At 24.6% G+C, this 16,632-nt stretch overlaps 1 long non-coding RNA gene across 2 annotated transcripts in view; it reads left to right on the top strand.

Annotated features, from left to right (window-relative positions):
- The first annotated feature begins 8,531 nt into the window (after positions 1 to 8,531).
- Positions 8,532 to 16,632, top strand: part of LOC114123710 (uncharacterized) — a 62,654-nt gene continuing 54,553 nt past the window's right edge. For both annotated transcript variants that reach the window (XR_007604059.1, XR_007604060.1), the window contains exon 1: positions 8,532 to 8,582. This is a non-coding gene — a long non-coding RNA (uncharacterized LOC114123710). The remainder of the gene's footprint in view (positions 8,583 to 16,632) is intronic.

Genomic DNA, 16,632 nt, shown 5'->3' with positions numbered 1-16,632 from the left:
GGAATAAGTAAATATTTCTTAAATATTGTTAAAAAAATTAAATTTTATTTTAATTTGTATACTTCAAATTAAAATTTGTGGTATTTTGTCTTTGTAATCTTTCAATAATTTATTAATTAAGTTGGTATTTTCTGAAAGGATTTAAAAATTGCTTTTTTAATTAATTTTTGTAAATAAATGTAAATTTTAAAAATTATTAATTATATGCTTTTAAATGCATTATAATATATTAAATAATAATTATAATATAACTTATGACTTATAACTTATAAATAATTGTATTTTAATATCAAAAATTATTGTTATTTATGGTTTTCTTGATTATGAACCAAAAATCAATTGTTTATACCAATATTATGAATCAAATTAAAAAGTAAGATAATTTGTTGATAGTAAATTTAAAAATATTCATTATTAATTAACTTCAGGTAAAATTACATAGTTATACATAGTATAATACTATTCATACTAATTGAAATGTACATATTGTTATAACTTTAAGAAAATGTAAATTATAAAAACACGTATTTCTAAAAAAAATATACTCCGATGATGAATTTTAACTTATTGGTAAAATATTTAAGATTAGTGCTTTTACCATAATTATATGATATAAAATAAATCTCTTTATATTTTCTTAATTACAATCAAATATGCTTGTAGTAGTTAGTACGTACTTAAAGTATGCGTGTAGGATTTTGCCACAATTCACAAATATTTAAATTTACTAAAATTTATCCACTATCGGTGTGTAGTAACTGAGTAGGGAAGGTCCATAAAGGAATAGGAATAGGAATAGTATATATAATTCGTTTGGCAAACCTCCCACCATTGTTGTTTATAAAGGACTTGAAAACCTCTTTACCCCTCTACATAGCAATGTCCTGTTAGGATTGCGTGTGGCGAAAAAGTTTGCAACACAATTGCTACCACCACCGCTGAGAGAAGGGTCGAGACAATAATTAGCCGTGCAACGTCTAGATTTTATTGCGATGCCGGGCAAAACTTTGTCACCGATTGTGTAATTTTATACGTGCGACCACAGTGCATCTCGTGACATTAGAGACGGCGGTAGTGATACAGTATTGTAGTGGTAGTTGTAGCGGTATGGCAGTGCCATAGTGAAAGTTTGTCAGTACTCTTGTTTTTCGACGACGAAAAACTCTAGTTCCCTGGACTTTCTACACGAATGGTGTATATATATTCATGTATGTGGGTGTGTGTGTGCATATACGCATAACTTCCCCGTTCTGTTGTTAGGTCGGTTGGCAGTGTCGACGACCAGTTGTTGGAATTCGTTTGCGCTCTAGTGAATTCTTCGCTCCCTTTTGCACGGTATATATAATATACGCTATATAATGGCGCACTACAACACTTACATCGATGACGGCCTCGGAATTTCCTGAACTTTTTCAATTATTACTTTTATCCGTGCCTGTAATAAATGAAGAGTGCGAAAAAAACCAATTGATTACATATGTGCGCTTCGATACGAATACGAATTCACAACAGACGGCATTGTTCAGGGTATAGACACTGCAGGGTGATATTGCAAACAAGTGCAACGGCAGCTTCCTATTTCCTATATATAGTGTAAAGTGAGCGCACGAACGTGTGTGTCAAACGATAATACGAAAAGTTTAGCAATGCTCTCTGGCAGGAAATGTGATTGCCAAATTATATTTAACTTTAGAATCTTATCTAGCTGCTTAGAAAATAGCAAATAACAAAATCCAGACTTCTTTTATTTAAAATACAAATTCAAAATATTTAAAAAATAATAGCGTGGAACTCATAATAAACATAGTATTATACGATACTTGTGAAATTTAAACCATATTAAACACACATACTTAGGTGATAAGTAAATTTAATTTAAAAGTGGTAATCAGAATAATAAAATGTGATATAATATCTTCTATGTTTTAATTAATAAATTAGTGATAACAAAATGTTGGAAGACATTACGTTTTTAAAATTTTTAATAAATAAGAGATTGAACTTAGCTTTTTATATACCGCAAGACGCTTATTGCGTTTCTGATTGTTATATTTTGGATACTTAATTTTGTGTTCAACTTTTTCTCTAAAAGACAAACGAACTAACAACAATATTATTGCTAAAAAAAAAAAATTATATTTTGAAATTTTTCCATTCACCTTTATATGCTATTCATATTATTATTATTTTTTATGATAACTTTTCTTTTTAAAACAATATATAGGTACTTTTAAAGAGTCCCACAGAGAATAAAAATAAATCTCAAGTCTTACTTCCGGTTAAATATTTCTCTTGAGACCATTTTTAGCATAGTATACTCTGTGCATGATGGATAAATTAGTTCCAAGTCCCTTAAAAAAAAATAGTTAAGTAATATTGGAGTATAAGAATGTACGTTAAGTATTAGTTTTTAATAATAATATACTATAAATTATACTAAAAATTAAATGTATATATGTTGTACATTATAACAATGATAATTATAATAATTTATTGTATACAAATAAAAATAATTATTTCCCAACTCATATCTACTATAATCAAGTTTAAATTAAATCTTAAATTATGAAAAAAATAAAATAAAATTATTTTGAATGATAATGTTGCACTAAACGAATAAATAAGTTGAATATTTTATTAATAATTAGTAAAAAATAATTTTTAATTTTTTGATTAGTTTAAATGCACAGTATCAAGAATAATATAAAAATATATTATTTATTATTAAATAATAGTGTATATATTTATACCATAGTAAAATTCTGTGAACGACTATTAAGAATCTATATTCTGATGTAAATACTTGATATAAATTAATTCAAACAAAGTGGAATTTTCTACACAAGTATTTTGCTATTTTACATTCATATAGTCATTATAGCTACTACAATTCATAATCGTTTCTTTTGTTAGGTATAGTATATTTTAAACACAGTAAAATATATCATACATATTTGTTTAAATAATTTTTTACGTTAAAATTTAGTATATTTTTCAAATTCAGTAAAAATAATAGTATGTATACATTTAAACGAAAAATATTTATTTTATTTTATTAAGTACTTTTTTTATAATGATATTATAGGTAACCAGTATATTATACTGTTAAATTTAATCTGACATAAAATCTATTGAAATTTGTTTGGTGTTTTATCTGTAATATTTATTAACTTTAAGTAGAGTTTGTGTTTAACTATTTATTTTGAAAGAATTGACCAGTGTTGGTCAATAAATGATTAACGTATAATTATGATGAATTTCTACTTTATTCCATTATTCAACTTGAGCATATTGATAATTTATTATTTATTCGATTTTTCTCTCAATATATAATTTTATATATTTTTAGTTCAATTAAAATACAATTCAAGTCTAAAATAAATGTAATTATGGTTAGTCAAACAACTAGGTATTCAAATTACTACTATGGAAGTGAAAGACCGGTGCTATAGTATCTTAAACGTGTTCTGACAGATGTAATGCATTTTCAATGACAGTAGTGAGTTAAGATAATATCTCGTGCACATGGCTGTTAACCAACCACATACCTGGTCAGTTAAAATTCGTCATCTTACGGGTTGGCCAATTTTGGTGGCCGTAACTTTTGCTATAATAGTAGAAGTAATGAGTTGACTAGGCTCGGCTGACCACGATTGAGACCAGGCAACTACTTAATTGGACATAAGTTACTTGACTTCCAGATATTTAAAAGAACATATATGGAGAAATATATAGTGTTAAATCACATTAGATAAAGAGTAATCGGCTTATAAAAATGTGAGTTCCCTTAAGAATTTGCCACTTCATTTTGCAATACATGAACACTGTACTTTGTACTTATATATAATGCTATTTCTTATAAATTAATATTATGTTGTACGACCTTTAACAATTTTGAAACATAAGTTTGCAAGTAATTATTCATTTATTTAATTTTTCATATGCATTTTCGAAGTACAATATTGACAATGCAATATTTCTCGTTGAATATCAATTGTATAGTGTTAAAAATTTAAAATACATAAATTTATTAAACTGTTATAACCAGTACTTAATTGACATAGTTAATGGTTTTATTAAGTAAAAAACTTATTTGTGTATTGTTGGGATGAAAAATATTTATTTATTGTCGGACTACATTGTTACTAAAACAGTAGAAATATAATGCTAACTTATTAATACTAAATATTAATAAATATTTAGACTTATTATAACTTGTATATGAGTGTACCTATGACATATTTAACGTTTTCTAAGATAAGACATAGTTTGATTTAAACTACAATCCAGTTAATAATTTTAATTAGCCATAATAGTATTTTATTGTGTGCATTATGAAAAATTATAAAAACCAATATAATATATCAACGAATTACGTACTTCGATTTGAACTAGATATCTATTCAAAAGTGGGAAAATCGTAACATTTTTAATTTATTTAAATTATGGATTTTTCTAATTATTTCAAAACTCAATTGTTAATATGTAGAATATAAATTATAAGTTATTACAAAAAATATAAATGAATAGTGAATTTTTTCTTACATTTTTTATTGCATTTTAATTCTTCATAAACAATTTGAAGTAGTTTAATTAAATTGAAATAATGATAATAATACCGTGAAAATAAATAATAACGAAACTAATATCTACAAGCTACCTTGACTCAAACTCAAATACCGTTTGTGGTACATACTGTTGGTTTGTATATTCGAGTTTATATTGCAATTACGTTTTGCTGGTACATCGACAATCGGCATCCTCCAATAATAGTGTGTAATAATTTTAGGGATATCGGCACTCGTATATAATATATCTGTGTTGATGTAGTGCCACCGTTGCTGTGTTGAGGGACAAACGGGTCATTTGTTATGCGAACAATTAAATTGCACGCACGACTACGATCAAAAAGGATTAATGTGCTTTTGCTGACTGTCGGATTGATTGATGGCCCTTTTCGTCGCGAATTCCCCATCCTTAACCCTTTCGTCAAAACAGGGACACTTGTAAATCATCACTCTCTAGTGCTTGACACCCTCCACTCTCATCCACCAACCCTAAAATGCTACCTCTCCTCACAATCTCTCACTCTACCTCTATGTATATATGTATACTATCTCAATCGCTCTACCCTGCCTCAGATACGTTCTGCGGGGTTGAATTGTTAAAGTAATTCATATTCAAATCGGTTTTGCCACGTTCGGAAATGACCCGTGAAAAACCGTGACAAAATGACGACGTTATGTCCATACATACACTGTATATATCATTACTATCATTGTGAACTCATAATACAATATTATATACAACTTTATTATAATGGTATGTGTAATGCTATAAACATAAAATAGTTTAGCGTACATAATAAGTACGAGTATACTATATACTTTACATAATCCTCCTAAAGCTGAAAATAGATATATTAAGTTTATATTGTATATTGTATATGTACTATTATGTATGTTTATTATAATTTTAATGAATACAGTTGATTAAAAAAAAAAAATAATAATTTATATAGATGTGATGAAATATTTATTATTTTATTAAGTTGTATATAAACATTAAAACAAAAAGTACTAACTGTTTTATCCTACGGGCTTCATTTTAAATATAATTTAGACGTGTTATTTTAATCTTTGTACCGATTGTTTTCATTAAATATCTAAGAATTTTAGGTAAATAATATGTTATACGTGTATTACTTATTTTCGTAATTTTATTATTTTAGAAACGTATATATTTTTTTATTTAAGTACATTTAATCTATATTAAAAATATTATGGTAATAACTAATAAAAATATCTTTGGTTTTATGAATGAGATTATTTGAAATTATTTTGTCTCGTATATTATTAGTAGTATAAGTAGTATAAATAGTTAAGATCCGTCAAGCACTGTCAAACAATTAGAACTGTAATAATTTATCAAAATTATTAAATAAAAACGGAAACAAATGGTTAAGTAACAAGAAGAAGTGCGCTTATGCCTTCCTATTTTATTCCCCAGCTTTATAAAATGTACAGTGTTCATGAAAAATGGTTAAATTTTACCGTAAAAATTTTTTCCTGCAGTATTAAAAATAAAACTGCCGTGTTTTGAATATTTCAAAGTGAATAAAATTATACTTTGTATAAAATTAACAAGCACTACTATTTTTCTTAAAACTTCAGTTATCATAATTGTCAATTATAGTTATTTTTTTCGTTCTAGATGCAACATTAGTAAATTAAACAATATTATTTATATTATTTTTACTAGAAGCATGCTTTTAAATTTGTTATTTTTTAAATTTTAAAAAGTTTTAACTTCGTATCTAATTTAATGTCTGTATATATAAATGTAATGCGTTTATAATATTTAATCAATCAATATATTAGTATATAATTCATAACAGTTTTCTTGTATGATGATATTGCTAATTTGTTTGTCATTCATTATTGTAATGAATTTTGAAAGTTAAGTATCATTAAAAATTATGATAAATTTAAGAAATATATTTTTCAAATATTTCATATTTATCATAATTGTAAATATAATTCACTAAGTACTTTTTTTCCTCTCATATACTTATTATAACTATAGTTATTACAGATTGTATACTTATTTCAAATAAAAGTTATAAAAATAAAATAATAATAAGTATTTAAATTAAAATAAATATGTACAATCGCAATTTAATATTTATATTATAGAACCATTGTTAATATTATTGAGCATTTTTTTCATTATTAAAATACAAAAAATGTTTAAATAGCTGTTAACATTTATACTCTGATTTTTATAGTTATTAATAAGTAAAAGGACAATTAAAACGTACAGATAATATATGAAATTAGAGGTACTTAAAATTATAAGTGAATTTAAGTGTGTATAACTGTATATTACCATACTATATAAGCATACTACACATACTAGTGTTGAGTGTCATTAGAGTATGGGGGTCTAATAATTAGTTGTTATATTTCTGTTTAAAGAATATTTAGGTATTTTGATTACCTTGCACTGTGATTTTGATTTTAATCATGCATTAGTACTTGAAATTCGTTGTTTTAAAACTCATTAAGTATACTATTATTATGTTATATCATTATTAAATTTTGTTCAAATAAATAGTACCGAATAAAATTTTTTTAAAATCATTTAAATTTTTTAAGTTTTAAAATCTTCAGCTTAAAATTCCATACAAGATTCTATATAATTATTTCACTGTACCTATTATAAACAAAATATTAAATGTATGGCCACATACATATATTTTTAATGAGTCTTTGATGTAAAGATATTTTGACCAAATTTGATATTTAAATTTAAAATAAAGATACTTTTTAAAAGAATTTTGTTATTTTGTTGTAATTAAAGAAGTATTTAGCTATTTAGCGTGAAAACTTGTCAATTTTTACCATAATGAGTATTATTTAAACAAAACGTTTACGCTGAAATATTCTAAATGTTTAGATTAATTTTATCTTTTATTTATTAAGTTATTATTTATATACTTATTTAAATCGGTCTAAAGTACACTGTTACTAGTAAATAATTTAAAAACATTATCAGCTAATATAATATTATAAAAAATATTATATAGTATTAGTGTTGGTATATTTGGAAAAAATTAATTCAAACTACTGTAAACTAATAGTTATATAAAAAACATATAATAAAATACCATTAAAATTAGAGATTGCCATGCCTCTCCTTTTAGAATTTCTTTTTCGTATTCAATGACAAATATATTGAATTAAAATCCAACACATCTCTTATAGTGATTTATTCAATGACGAGATAAACTAGGAACCAAATTTATTTCATTTGTTTTGTTATTTATTTTATAATTTCTATGGATTTTTAAAAATTGTGCTATATGTTATTAAACATAGAATTATAATATGATCAATAAACTATTTAATATTTATATATGAAAAATTTAAGTTAAATGTACTACTAGCAATGTCAATATGATATATTAAGAATGAATTTATGAGATGTTGAAAAGCGACTAGATAGTATTTTTGTATAAAGAATGAAATATCATTGTCAAGAGCGACGTGACTTGGAATCGTTTTGTACCAGACACGTATTATTATAGTGAATAAGTGTTAACGGAATCTCTCCTTTATATCTAATTTATTACACTGAAACTATATGTACCTATACCGATATTATATACATATATATATATATATATAATAAATAGGTTAATAAATAATACTTTAAATATAAACAATAATAATATTATATACATCATTGAATTCTTCGAGTAATTTAATTCAAAATGTTGTACGTCGTACATAAATAAAATTTATTTAACAACTGGTAATAATTTATAAAAACAAATACTAAATGTTATTTCTAATTGTTATTTATATTTATGAGTATGTTATTTTAAAAATATACTTAAATTATGATTAGATAAATATAATTTAGGGCATCAGGTTTAAAACTATTTATTATAAAACTATTTGAGATACATAACTAATGAAATTAAAATTACTATAATATATAATAATGAGTATATTGCTTTTTGTTACAGTTGTAAAATTATCAAATTATGAAAATAAATAAAACAATCTGCTATTTGAGTAAGTACCTACTGCATAGTTATGTTATTGTATTATTATTATAGAAAATAATGTTTAAATAAAACGACTGTCAATAGGAAAAATATATCGATATCCATTCTATCATAATATCCTTGATTATTATTAACCCTTGTGTGCAACCTTCGCTTGGACGATAACGTAGTGTACTGTGTGTTTAACGAACTGGAAAACCGTGCCACCATAACCACCATTGGTGTACTGAGGTAATTCCAGTGGTATAGGTTTTAGATCTGTATGCGACGTATATTTATTATCATCCGATACCACACTGTACAATAACACGGACTCTATGGTTTTGATAAAATACACACACACCCACACACACACACACTGAACACCTTATACCTACTAATGTTATTATTGAAATTTCTATATTTGGGTCTCATATTACTATAGACGACTAGTCCTTTACCGTTTTGGTGGGATAAATAGAACCCATCAAGTTAGTAATGGGATTATTTAGCGGTAGTCTTACAATGTCACAGGAAATTAACCTTGTGGAAAGATATATGTTTAGTAGGATCGAGTTGTTCTGTAAAAATGAACCTCTTATAATAATAATTTATAAATTATAGAAAAGATTTCAATATTTCGTATTATTATTATTTTTTTTTATGTTGTTTTAGTATCATTTTATCACCTCATGTTATCAAATTAATTATACATTTTATTATAAATTATAAATAACTGCGGGATTTACAGAAATCGAAGAGAAAAAAATCTGAAATATAATATAATTTAATTCGATCTATATATTTTAAGTTCATAACTAATTCATATAATCAAAAATTATATCTTCATAGGTGTAACCAACTTAAAATTGTCTTTCTATTGTCAAATTTTTTATAAAAAAGTACACGCATTAGACTGTAATCGAATTGTGTTGTGTTAAATGTAATACTTTTAACAAAGCTTATGAGTTTATAAAAAGATTGGGTCGTAGGGTTTGTTAAGATTTATATATTATTCTAGAGTAAATCTTGAGGCCGTGGAACTCAAGAAACAATTAATTGATATTTTTTGATGGACTGAAACATTTTATGTGACATCCTCTTGAAATCCTATTTTTTAAGTATAATTGTTTTTATGAATGTATATTTTTTAATAATATTAGTAATACAAATTGAGTGGTGAAGTAATTCGACTCTATAATTATACACAATGCTTATGGTTATATTTTTTATATTGTTATATTCATAGAACGCTTATTAATAATAGTAATACAAAATGATACATTTATCATACTGTGGATAATAGTACTTGTCCAAAACAGAATCGCATTAAATCTATGTTGCTTTATCGTTTCGTATAAGCAAAATAGACCAAACATATTTAAATTTCTCGCTCTTCCTTTAAACTCAGTGTAAACTGGCTACGAGATGATTTTACAAATGTCCAGGTTAAATACATCATCTGATAATTCGGTATTTTTTTTTCATCATCTTGGTGCAATAGCCCGTCGAGTACAAAACTTTTTCAGAGAGGAAAATATAGGGGGAGAAAAATAAAGAGTCGGGAAGTAGTATGGGCAAAATAGAAAGACGGAGATATGAAAAAGTTTTTACCGGATAAAGTTTCACACTGGCCAATAACCAACAGTGGAAAACGTTTTAAAGAATTTACAAGTTGTACACGCGCTCGGGATTGATTTATAGCAGGCAAATACTGATCATTATTCCATCTTGTTTCTCTCGTCTCCCCCAAACATTCGGTGCACTGATAGATTCGTTTTTGGACTACTTAAGAAGCGAACACTTATTGAACTTCTTTCATACGCGTCACCACATATCCTACTTTATTTCAGACGATGGCCTGTTAACATATACACATTGAACAACTTTGTCCAGTAAACTTTTTGCTGCAATAACCGGAATGTTTAACAGCCGGTATATTGGACGCCATATGTTGAAAGCAATATTGAACGAATATAATAATATAATGAAAAATGGTAATGGCGGCAAGTTTAAAATCAAAATGAATATACGGCAATATTCTTATTCCCTATGTATCACATCCTGCACACTATTATATTATATTATTTTAATGTACAGATCGAAAGTTTTTTAAGGTAAAATCATACATTACATATTTATTAACTTACTTTAGCCATTATATGTATCCTGGACTGAATTGTTCACAATATCAATTTGTTCTTTCAAACGTCACTAACTGACGATGTTTGAAATTCATGATTTCTTTGTAAATATATTACATTTTGTATCCGTATTGTTATAATATTTTTTTTTACTTTACACCTTACGGTATTTCTATTTTGTTAAATAAAAATTACTTTACACTTCAATTTCTTACCAAAATGGAAGACACGATATATACAAATTCTTTAATTATATATTTCAAGAAACTGTTTCATTCAAATAATTGAAATAAACTGAAAAAAAAAAGACTCAACAAAAAAGTGTGTATGGCAGGTATAATTCTATCGTCTTTTGAATTTGAAGCCAATTAAAAATAACTGGAAAGGACGAGGTTGTTTAACATTATTGATATGGTGTTTGAAAGAGAGGGTGTATACCAGTGTTAAAATTAAACGTACCACGGAACAATTTAAATTTAACCGTTTTTCACAAAAGGTCTTGGGATTTTTTTCAGGAGTTTAAAATGGAATCATATAAAATATAATATAAACGAGAGGAAGAATGGAATAGAATGGAAATAAATTAGAATCTTTTGTCATATTTCTCTCTATAAATTGTTATTTTTAGAAATAAAAAATAATGCTTCCTTTGATGTATTTAAACTAATAAAAATTTAAGATTTTTTCGTATATATTTGTTAGCAGAAATATTTATTTTATATATATATATTACATAATATTATAATATAATGTTGTTATACACGACGTATACAATGGTGACTTGTATCTGCGTCTTTTAGTCGTTGCGTTTGCCGTTTATACATTTGTAGTAGTTAGTTTTATGTATTATCATCGTAAACAAATTTATTTTTCTCTTATTCTTTAGTTTTTTCGTTTCAATTTATTTTAAAGATAAGTTTTTTATTGTGTCATCTTAAGTTTTTAAAGATGTTTTAGATTTAATCTTAACCTATTTGTCATTATGTGTTTATTAGTTAGATTTAAATTTAATTTACTTTATAGTGTTTTCAAGTTTCCTCAATAAAATATATTTGTGAATTCATTTCATTTTTTTTTTTTAATTTCTATTAGATCTTATGTTGTTTTAAAAAATTGTTTTAATTGTATCTAAATTTGCTGTAGATACAATAATAAAGCTTTTCTAAATTGTATGGTCAAAATGTTTAGAACCAATATTTATACATATTTAATATAATTAATAATTTAAAAAATGTATTGATTGCTTTAAGATGCTGTGAATAATTGAGTCAATTATTTTAGTGGTAATAGAATACTGTCCGATGTTTACTTATGTGAAAATAATAATAACTTTAATTTAGATTGAAATAAAATACAATATGATTAAACGTATCTAATTCAATAAATATTTTATTCCCATTTATAAAACAAATAATTTATTCTAGGTCTAATTCATCTAAAGTCTACTTGCGACGCGTTCTTCTAATTTAGTATGTAAAGTGTTAACCTGAAATTTTCTCCCTTTTTATTAAATTACAACTGTTCGTTTTATTAGTACTATGTAATACTAAGTAGATTAATTATAAGAGACTACATGCTACATACTATAAACCATTAGAAATGCTAGTTACATTTGAATTACATTTATGAACTTGTTAATGGGACTTAATTCAAGTTGAATTTGTTATTGTACACAGCACATATGCACAATGCACATGTTCTCAACAAACGCATTCATTTTATAAAACTAAAAATATACTTGATATTATTTTTATTATAATTGTTATAACAGTATAACATTTTGAATAGGTTTATGATTTTTAGCTATAATTGTAGTGGGAGGTCTAATATATCTAAGTAATAGTACGTTTTAGATTGTCAACAATCGATAATCAACTAAAATATTTTTAATAAAAAAGTATTTTTAAACCAGTATTATTTGATCTTTTCGAGCAATGATATGAATATGTTTAAATTATAAAAATAATTTAATCCACTGAATAAATCTATTTGTAACTTCTTTGCCATATATATTATATAGCAGTTCAGTAACGATTTGTCAAAAATACAAAATTTATTACTATTGTTCAAGCACTTACGACTGAGTAGGATCTTTAAAGTTCATTGTAAAATAAATCGGAAAACGTCTCACATGAATCGAAGGGTTTGTCGGGTTGATAAATAATGGAGTTCCCCGCCAGTAGTGGGGAAGAAAAAACCTTCAGAAAATAAAATGAAGAAAGTGAAGAAAAGAAGGATGTAGGTATATAATACTTGGCTATACTGACGTTAATATATTCGGAAATGGTCAACTAATATAAATGTCTGGAATTTCTGTGCGTGCTCTAAACGATTGTTGAGTGAATATAGTGAATATACATATACAAATGATATACGTATATATATATTTATATATATATATATATATATAAGTCGTAGAAATAACACCTCTGCGATCCAATCATTATTAATATTCAGTAAATGATGATGCAGTTTGGTATATTTTTGCGTGCTAATATCTGGAATTTCAATATTAGAAAAAGGGATAAAAATTGAATAATAGAAAAATAATTTAATAAAATTTGATATTGTAGTCAGAATTTAAAATAAATAAATTGTATTAAGTTGAAATAGCTCGTTGGTTTTTGGCTGTCAATATAAAAGCTTAAAAATATATATTTTGATTTGCTTATGATTTTGATGTATAATAAATATTAATAATAACGTTTTTCTGAAAGAAATGGATTGAACGATTCATAATGGTAAAAATAAAACTCAACGTGAAAGTAAGAGCAATGCAAAAAAAAATCGTTACAGTTATTGCACAGAAGACCTATTCAAAAGTCCATTGGGATTTTTATTTTCTCTGAAATTGAAATCAGCAAGTTTCGTACTTTTATGTACATTTTTACCAACCACCAAAGTTACTTTCATGTATCGAGTTTAACTAACCAATAGTAGAACGACCCTTGAAGTTATTGGATAGATAAATCAATTCATCTCATAAAATTATCTGCAGAAAATATTTGTGAGTACATTATACTTGTGAAAGCAATAATAATGACATTCAGTATCATCAAAATTTAAATATAGTTCATAAATTGATGTTATGCTGTTTCTTATTATTTGTATAACAGTTATTAGTTTATTTATATAACAAATTATTAATACGTATCATAATTCGAGTTTTATTTTTTAGATCTCATTAAACTATAGTAGAAAACGTAGTTGATTAAAAAAATATATCCAAAGTCGTATTAGATTTAGTTAAAATTTAACTAATTTAGCTCTATAAAGAAATATTTATTTAAGACCATTGATTTTATCAAAATAATATTAACTGAGTACATATAACTAGTTGTGTGGTACGGTAAATTTTAATAAACTGAAGAATTTTATATAATTATAATATATTATTGAATATTGCTAATAGTGTTAAAAAAAATAAAAAAAAACCCAAAAATTAAATTAAATATCCAATATTTACCCTAACTTAATTTCCAGTATATGTGTATTGTGTATAGTAAAACGTCTATCTTACAGTGTAAAGCGAAATAATTATTTTATCATCTTAGTTAATTGTTTTGAAAAAATAGCGATCAACTTTACGTTTAATAAATTACCTGTGATAGGTATTCATACTCGTTAATAAAAATAATTTTTATTTTTTTTACATAATTTTGACGAAACATCATTCATCGATAATTATTTTTAAAAAATGTATTATTTATTTTTGAATCCTAATGGAAAATAAGTTTATTTCTTATTTTTCTTATGTATTATAAATTTATATTATGGAATATTAATAAAAATATTCGTTAGTTTTTGACACTTGGGTTAATTAAATAACAAAATAATCCAGATATAGATAAAAGAGATAGCATTTTACTTGTAATATAGATGTTTTTTTTGGTTATCGCGTTAAGTGGATGTTGTTTTTCATTCATCTCAACTGTCAGTGTAACATATTTAAAATTAATCATTATTCATATTAAAGTGGTCTGTATACGAATACATATTTTAAGAAAGTAATAGGATTTGTCTGATTATTCTAATGTATTAGTAAATTACAATACATAAAAATAACCATAATGCACTGTATAATTCGAGATACTCAATTGATATAATATATTACAAAATATTAAAATACATGGAGCAAGAATAGAATAAGAAGGTTGTAATCAGTTATGTAATGGTTTTAGTGAAAATAATTAATTTATATATATATATATATTATAATTATATTTATTAGATGGTTGTAGTGATATGATAGTTTTGTTCTTAAATAGATCAAGGAAAAGAGCAGGTTTCAAAAACTCAAAGAGTCTTTTTTTTTTTTTTTTAAGTACCTATATAATATTTTTAATTATATATAAGTACATAACATGGTGTAAATAATAATTGCGAATGCAATTTCAAGATTTTGTGATTACAAATATGTACCTACGTAAAATGTATAAACGTATTGAATTGTTCTCATATGAATATTTTATTTACAATTAGATATAGTATCATGAATTCATTACACTATAGAATATAATTAAAAGTCTAGTAGATAAATAGTAAATAAAAAAGCGTAAAACAATAACCTAGTCATACATTGACTAAATCAATAATAAGTGTAGTGTATAGATAACTGTAATAAAACTTTAATATCATAATATAGAATACATATTTAAAACCATGCTAATAATTATATTATTATTACCTACTTCCTAGTCACTATCTAGGTATACTCTATGTAATAACATTTTAAGCTATCATAATATTAAACAACACAATTTAATATATAGGTAGGTAGTTATGAGTCAATTTTAGTTTTATATAAAATAAAAATAAATATTTACATATTTAACATAGATATTTCAGAAAACTTTTGTATTTGAAAATATTTTTTTACATAATTTTAAGTTTAACAACATTATCTCGGGAAAAATGTATGTAGTATTTTTTATCATTATAATTTTTTAAGTTTTATACTCTTTTATGAAATACATTTTTAGTTTCATATTCCAAAACAAAATATTAGCACTATTTTAATTTATACAAAGTTATTATCGTTCTTTTGTAAAGTAGCTAGGTTTCGAGGGGGGTCACGATAACGGATGTATTAAATTTAAATTTAGAGAGATATCATTGAACACCAAAAACTATTCTGAGCGTAGGTCTGCGAGCTTATACCACTAACTACAGTTCATGACGTTATATGTTGAATTTATTTTAATACAAAACGTTGTATATTTTATATATTTTCAATATTTAATTAATAATATTATAGTTTATTATACTCATTTATAACTTTTGAGGCCATACTACATTACTGGATCATGATAATATGGTATAAATAATTAACAGCTTAGAATTAATTTACACATTTTGAAAATACCATTGTATATGGATACTAAATTTCACTATATTTGTAAACGTTTTAATTTCCTAAGAATAATATATTTTATATCAAACAAAATAACAAACATCATTATTTTTTATTTAAATAAATAATTTCGTCTAAATCTGAACTAAGATGTCTACGGAAGAAAAAAAGTATACTAATAACTGTTTTAGATTTTTTGGTTTTATATTAAACAGTAAAAAAAAAAAAAAAAAAGAGAGTTTGAATTAAAATTTAAAGTCTTAGTTAAAAAATTAAATGTTTTATATATTGTTGACTACTAAATAGTTGCGCATTTTCATAGTTTTGACGATTTTTGTAAAAATGTTAACTTCAACTTTTTGAATAAAGTGGAGTCCAACAACTCGAAAACTTTGAAACAACTCATATATACACCTAATGCAATGTTTCTAACTCGAAAAATACATGTCGAATTAATTTTTATCTCCCTTGAAGTTTGAGTTGTTAAGACGACCGTATTTTTAAATGATTATCAAATCACTTAAAATTACGTAAAAAAAAATATTTTCAATGATTATTATAGTTTTTGAAATGTGTTTTTT

This window comes from Aphis gossypii, chromosome 2 (genome assembly GCF_020184175.1).
Source record: "Aphis gossypii isolate Hap1 chromosome 2, ASM2018417v2, whole genome shotgun sequence".
NCBI lineage: Eukaryota > Metazoa > Arthropoda > Insecta > Hemiptera > Aphididae > Aphis > Aphis gossypii.
Note: the sequence above shows the minus strand (reverse complement) of the source record. Positions and strands in the feature narration are given on the sequence as shown.